We start from the raw sequence: 7,840 nt of genomic DNA on the forward strand, positions 1-7,840 counted from the left end.
GGGAGGGCAGCCAGCCCTTCTGCAGGGGAGGAATTGTGCTTGGACACAGGTGGTGGTGAGTGACCCAGCATGGGAGAGGGGGAGCACAGCCCCCTGGCACCAGGCCTTCCTGGGAGATGCAGAGGAAATTCCTTGTCTTCTTCTCTCTTTCCTCCTTATTCTCACATTTTTTCTCTTTTTATCCTTTTCTTTTTCTTACTATCTTTCTCCTTCTGTCTTTTCCCTTCCCTTCCCTTCCCTTCCCTTTTCCCTATTTCTCTATATTTCCCTTTCCTTTCCCCACTGCCACAGTCCCACGTCCCTGTGCTTGGTGCCTGCAGGCCTGCTTGAGCACAGTCTCTCTGTTCTCTCCACAAACCCATTTCCAAAAAGCTCTCCAAGCATTGCCTAATGGAGAGAACAAAGCTGAAGGAGTTTGAAAAGCTCACCTCGGCAGTTTTGGAACAGAGTTCTCCTTCTCCCCCCATCCTCTCCCATTAAAGAGCATTAACCCCATTGTGCCTCAGTTTACACATCTGCATATCTGGATTAATGACCCAGAGCAAACCTGTTGCCTCGGGGTGGGTTTGTCACACTAGTTGGCAGTGGGAGCTTAACTCTGCTCCCCAAAAATTCACCTCCTCTCTGAGCCACGAAGAGGAGACCGCTGAAGACAGAGCAGCTATTGCTCACCACTGCTAAGCAGCTCCTTTTTCCCTTCTCCCCACCCCATGCCCATTACCACCCTTGGTGCAGCTCCTCACAGGGGGTGGAGAGGCAGAGGCATCAGGTTGGAGTTGCAGAGCAGGAGTTACTTGTTGGTAGCAATTAAAAAAAAAAACACCACAATTAAAAAACCAGCATGGACTAATCAAAGCTGTTTCTAGGGGGGGATTTCAAGTGTTTAATGTCCTCAGTCTGAAGTGAAGGTGGAGACAGACACTGCCTTTACAAGATGCCTTTTTTGCCCCCTCTCCTTTCCTGTGAAACTTGGGTTACACTGAGTGCGTAAAGGATAGCAGGACATGGCGGTGATGTTTGCCGTGAAAACTAATAGGGCCATGCCTGCTTTCATCAGGAGTGTAATCAGAGCCACGGATAATGTTTTAAAAGGCACAGCAGCTTCAAGTGCAAGCAGGGATTTATTAGTGAAAACGAAACCACACTCGAGCCTTTGCGGGTCTTATTTTAAGAGTCTGGAGGAGAAAGGAGCAGGCTGGCTGGCTGGGCGGCCAGGGAGGCAAGGCGGTCAGAACTCCACCACCGAGCAGGGGTGACGAGGGCTCACAACACCACTGGGCTGCTGCTCTTGCTCCGCCACAGGTTGCCTGCACAGCCTTGGTCATGTCACTTAGTGTCACTGCGCTTCAGCTCTTAGCCTGCACAGGGGGACAGAAATCATTTCTATATAAATAAGGATCATGCTCCAGGGACACTTCCAGCCTCTGCAGTCCCTTTTGGGCCCCAGCAGGACCCAGTGGAGTGGCCAAGGGGTCCCACAGGATCCTACAGGTTTAGAGAGCTGCTCTGGGACCTTCTCCCACTCTGGGACTGCAACGCGACATCACAGCCATGCACAGAGGCTGGGGACAGGAGGAGAAGGGGAAAAAAATGTCCCAGCAGGTGGTCATAGCAAGCAAATGGATGCCCAAAGTCCATGCCATATTTGAGGTCCCTGGTTTCTGCTGCCTTGAAGCAGAGGCAGAGCAGTGGCTCGGTGCCACTGCTGGAAGGCTGAATTCCCAGTTTTGGCTGGCTCTCAGTGCTCGTGGTGCTACTCAATAGACTCAAATACCTCCTCTGTGCTGTTGGACAGAAGATGTCTCCCCAGACCTCAACTAGGCTGGGGGAGGCAGCGAACACATTCAGCTCCTTTGGGTTCAGGAGAGACCTGAGTATGACCTAAAAGTGCATTTGAAGACTGACTTTGGTGCTAGGAGGAGAGGAGACCGTGCTCCTGAGAGCATAACACATGTTTAGGATCTGTTTCTCCATCCCAAGGATAGCATGGCTGCTCATCAGGGGTGGGCTGGGCAGAAAAGCTAGTCCTGCATCTATTTATCTCTTTTTGAAAGAGCAGAAAACCTGAAAAGTGAGCAGTTCTGTTTGGAAAAAGCCTCTTGGAGAGGCTTTCTTGGCCTCAGATGCCCTTGCCATCTGCACACATAAGAAACCCTTCATAAGGTTCTCATTTCCTCTTTACCTTTTTTATATAGCCCATAATAAGATCCCTAATTTTAATGGACTGTATGGATCTCACTAGCAGGGAATGGTTCCAGCAGAGAGGTTTTAACCCTCTGTTTCAACAGGACCAGCAATGGAGCTTTTGGTCCCTTGCTCGGCTCCACTGCAGGTGCTGGTAGGATTTCTGCAGCCACCTCCACCAAAGCCCTCCCTACCTGCCGGGAGGTGCTCGGGTGCAGGTGCCCCGTGTAGTGTTTGTGGAAACTTGCCCATGTCCCTCAAAAGCTTATAAAACAGTTGAAGAAAAATTAGCAGTACTTTGCCAAATTGGAAGGTGTGGAGGGAGCTGGCCTTGTTCGGCCAGAGGAGAAGGCTAAGAGGTGGTTACAGAGAAAGCAGACCCGCACTCTTCCTGGAGGTGCATGGGAGGCAACGGACACAAGGCACAGGAAGGGAAATTCTATCTAGATATTAGGAAAATAATTCCTAGTGAGACTAGTGACAAGAGAGTTAGAAAAGCACGTGGAAGGGTGACTTCCCTGGCCCGATCCTCTAGAGAAAAAAAGAGCCTAAGGATGTGACACATGGGGGGTGCAAGTGGTGTCAGCAGGGCACCATGCCAGATCTGGATCTGTGTTAAAATGGCTTGGGAGAGAGGCAGGGGAGAGCATAACCCGGCCCGAAAGGTGTTACAGTGTCCCTTGCTTGGGGCACAGTTGGACTTGGGCGTCAGCAGCCTGGCTGGGATCTCGGCTGGGAAGGCAGCGCACGGGAGTCTGTGGAGCCCTTACACCAGATGGGGGAAGGCAGAGCCAGGCAGCGAGGATGCACAGAGCACGTGTCAGAGGATCTGGGCTGGTTCCTGACAGCCTTTCTCCCAGAGCTCCTGGACAGGAGACAAAACGTGATTTCTTGCTCCTTCCACTCAAAGGCGGCTGTGAAAGTCTGATTTATGCTGAACACTCTGGAAAAGAAAAAAGCTTGGCTGTGGAACCAAATTCAGCTCCCAGCCAGGAAAACCTTGTATGGGATCAACAAGTTTTAACCATGCAAATCAAATTTGGGTCCAAACAGAGCCCTGTTTCACGACTTCTGCCTCTCCCTTCCTCGCTGCACAGGGCCAGGTTACGTCCTACCTGAACAAGCCCTCACATCCATTCCCAGCAGCAGACAACTTCTTTTCCTCCTTCTCTTTTCTTTTCCTTCTTTTCTTCTCTTTTCTTCTCTTTTCTCTTTTCTTTTCCTTTCTTTTCTTTTCCTTTCCTTTCTTTTCTTCTCTTTTCTTTTCTTTTCTTTTCTTTTCTTTTCTTTTCTGTTCTGTTCTGTTCTGTTCTTTTCCTTCTTTTCTTTTTTCTTTCTCTCTTCTCTTCTCTTCTCTTTTCTTTTCTTTTCTCCTCTTTCCTTTTCTCCTCTTTCCTTTTCTTCTATTAGCTTTTCCGAGGCTAGCCAAATATGTCACAGCTCCATCTTTCACTGAGACAATTCCCAGCTGCCAAAGTGTACTGGAAGAGGTCTGCCCGCCTGTGAGCCACCAAAAGCTGTGGCTGAGTGCGGCTTCATGCAAAGTAACCCCAGGCAGCATGGAGGAGTGCTCAGGGCACTGGGGAGAAGGAATTGCTTGCCTCAGTCACCAGCAATGAAGGTGGACAGGCGATCTTTTTTTATCTCTGCTTTTGTTTCCCCAGGTGGATGCAGCAAAGGAAATGTCCTTTTTCCCCAGACCCACCATCTCCTGGATGACCCTGGAAATGGGTTGTGGGAGCAATCTTTGGATATTGTTTGGGGTGCACCTGGACATCCACCTGAGGTGCACAGTGATAGAAGGAAAGGTAATGAATACAAGTGGGAGAAAGGAAAGCTTTGGTTAGATATTAGGGGAAAAATTCACCCTGCGGATGATTAAACACAGGGGACTAGAGAGGTGGGGGAATCTCCATTCTTGGAAACATTAAAAACTTGGCTGGACAAAGCCATGGGCAATGTGATCTAAGCTGGCTCTGCTTTGAGGGCTGTTGGACCAGAGATCTTCAGAGATTCCTTCCAACCTAAATTATCCTGTGACCTACATCCACAGCACTACCCAAGATGCTCTTGCATCATCTAGAGTTCAATAAGCCCATCTGGACTTCTGCTTCTAAATCAGCAGGATCCTAATTCTCCCTTATGATTTAATCCCTTAATTCATTTGCCATAATCCTGTAGTATGTGGCTGGAGGAAAAGGAAACGACATAGCAAAGCAAGCAGAGAAATGCAACTGGTGCCCCTGAGAATAGTATATTACTCCTCTTCTTTCCTGTTTGCCTTCCTGCCGTTCTGCTTCCATGAAAATTTGTGGGATTTCATCCAAAGCTCCAGTATCTCCTCTCCAGCAGTGGCTGGGGATGGATGCTTAGAAAGAAAATATCAGAAACAGTGAGCACAGAACAATCCTTTCCCCACTGCACCCTGCCAACCTTTAGCAGCTGAAGCTTCAAGGGCATCTGAAGCTAAGGGCCACGTCCAAACTCGAGCGCTTAGTAGTTACCAGCTGAGAAGCTGCCAGCAGCGTAAGAGCCACAGCAGAGTGAGTTTTACGGGGTAAAACATATTTCTTCTTCATGTGAAACAGGCTGCCTCATCCTTTCCCCAGGCACTTGCCTGTGCCCTCTCCCTGGTCCCAGCCCCAGCTCTTGGAATGGAGACTGGAAAGGGACCAGCATCACTTGTAGGTCTGCTTATTGCTGTGAGCATTGCGTCTGACCCACAGACGCCGAGCCTGAGCGTTTCATCCCTATCCTCCTTTTCCTCTTCTTTCCCGTGCCCCTGATCCCACAGTGATCTTGAGAATTCATTAATAAAAGCTGCCTCAGAGGTAAATCACAAGCCCCCTTCCCTTGACAGGCAGGGGCGAGATGCTTCTCGGCAGTGCCGTGACTCAGCCCCAGGCATTGTTCGCCGGGAGAAGTGCCGTGCGCCTCGGCGGTGCGCGCTCGGGTTGGAGAGCCCTTCGCAGACAACTTATCCACCGAGCCAGAACTGGAGCCTTTTACGCTTTGCTGTTCTGTTGTGCTGCCAAGGGAGAGCTGCCCGCATGCAGGCACGCACATACACACCTGCACACACACAGCCCTGTGCACGCGCACATACACACCTGCACACACACACATACACACCTGAACACACACAGCCCTGTGCACACGCACATACACACCTGCACACACACACATACACACCTGCACACTCACACATACACACCTGCACACACACAACCCTGTGCACACACACTCACACAACCCTGCACACACACACACCTGCACACACACAACCCTGTGCACACGCACATACACACCTGCACAGACACAGCCCTGAACACACCTGCACACATGCACGCACACTTGCACACACATATACATGCCTGCACACACACGTAAATACACACCTTCCCACACGCACACACACCCCTGCACACACACATACACACACCCCTGCACACACACAAGCACATGCACACATCTGCACACACACACATGCACACAGGTGCACACACAAGAGCAGAGCCTGCAGTAGGAATGATGGGAGCATGCAAACTACTGCTGTTTTAAAACACCATACCCTGTGCTGTCAAGGGTGCTTCCCTGGGGGTGCTGAGCACCCTGACCCTGGGTTGGGGTGCTGGGAGGCAGGAGGTGAGCACTGGGTGCATACGGTGCTCACAGCAATGCCAGGCAGTGGGTCCTGCCAGCTCACACGATCAGGGGGGAGGAATGATGAGGGATGCTCCAGTCAAGGACATGGCCCAGCCTCAGGTGTGTACCCACAGTTCAGTCGCAGTTGTGTGCGCCAACAAGGCAAGGGGGGCTTTATGCCAGACTTTTTCTCCTTCTCCAACCTCCTTGCTTTCCATGGCCCCTGCTCTTCTGCTTCCTCCACACAGCACCAAGGCATTGATGCCTGAGGGTGGGGTGTATGTGTCCATACCTCCTGTTTCTTCAGAGGTGCGAGTGAGCACTCACAGCTATTGCCCACTGACGAAGCACACAGTGATGGTAGGAATTCTTCTCTGTGGCATTTCTGGGTCCTCAAAGTTCACACAGAAGGCAGCAGCTTGGAGAGGAGAGCAAGAGGATGCCTCTCCTGCCCCCACGCTGACACACGGGGCTGGCTTAGAAAAGATGTTGGTGGAGTTTGGAAAAGAAGCAGAAATATGTATTTCCCCAATAATCTCAAAACTTCAATAAATGTTTTCCCTCAGTAGGATGTAGCTGAGGAATCTGGGGACCGTTGCTGGAGCCAGCCGCTCTGAGAGGGGAAAGCAAAAAGCCAGTCCAAGTGCAACAACTGCCAGGACAATAAAGGGATCTGAAGGGGTTCAAGGGTAAGAGGGTTTTTTTTGTCTCTTCGGTGTTGTTTCTTGATTAATATTTACATGTCAGAACCAGCAAAGCACACCTCCAGATCACGCCTGGGATCTTATTCTCCTTACTTGGGCAACAGAACATATAGGCAGGACAATTGTGCAAACAAAGATGCGTGCCAAGCCCACCGCACCGAAGGGAAGAAATAAAAATACCAGTTATTTAAAACACGTGTATTAACAGAGGGGTTTGCTTCTCCCCTGCCTTTGTGCTCTGCTGACATCGCAGAGGCAGAGGAAAAGCCTCACAGGAGCATCAGGCCTGGCCCCAGCCCCAGGGGTGGAGGGGCTTTGCTCCACCGGCCCCTGGCCTCCCCGGGCCACCCATTGGCAACACCACCCAAAGTCACCCACACTGTCACATGTACCTCTCTGTCCCAGCAGGGTCCTGGGGAGGAGGACACAGGTGTAGGAGGAGCTGGTTGAAATTCCCACCCCTTCCCTGCCAAGGAGAAGTACAGCTTTGATTTAAATTGGGGGGCAAGGTGAGGTGGGTGCAGTGTCTTGATACATGATGTGGGAATGCTTCTCACATGGCTGAGCCTCATCGGCACGTGGTTTGCAGTGTCTCCCCAGTACGGTGACAGATGACAGCCACAAAGGGACAGGGTCCAGACAAATTAACTTTGTGTCATCAAGGCTGGAGCATTTTCCCCTTCCCATGTCCCTCTCCCTGCCTTCCGTCCCTGCGTCCCCTTTTCAAATGCATTCAAAAGATTTCAGCCCAAATGTTCCCAATTTGGGGCTGAACAGCATTCCCAGAATTTGTGCTTTGTCAGTGGGATGGAGGGATGCAGAACAGCAAAGGGCTGGTACCACCCAGCCCCTTCCCACAGCCCAGCTTTGCACCAGGAGGCCAAACCCTGAGCAGAAGTGACAAGTCCTGCTGGGGTGGGGGGGTGGGGGGCCTCCATTCCCCTGAGCAATTACAGCGATGTCAGTGTCGTCTGGGTGCTTCAGCACATGGCAAGGAGGGTGATGCAGGGCCCTCGGGGAAATAATGGGAGCCAGAGGTCTTATCAACTTCTTGGAGGGCAGAGTCAAGCCTTTCAAATGAAAGCCCTTGAGGGAGTGGAGAGGATCTTCCCTCAAGTGTTAGGCATGTTTCAGCAGCTTAAAAATACTGATGTCCTCCCTCCGCCATGCTTGGCCTCACAGCACTGCCTGCGTCCTCAGGTCTAGACCCAGTCCCGATGGAGCTGAGCACCTGAGCTTGACTTGGCCAAGGGAAGGCAGGATCAGGCCGCAGGGCAGGGGGGAGGGGGAAGGGGGAGGGGTTTTTC

Source organism: Egretta garzetta, unplaced genomic scaffold, assembly GCF_000687185.1.
Source record: "Egretta garzetta isolate BGI_Z169 unplaced genomic scaffold, ASM68718v1 scaffold533, whole genome shotgun sequence".
In the NCBI taxonomy this organism is placed as follows: Eukaryota; Metazoa; Chordata; class Aves; order Pelecaniformes; family Ardeidae; genus Egretta; species Egretta garzetta.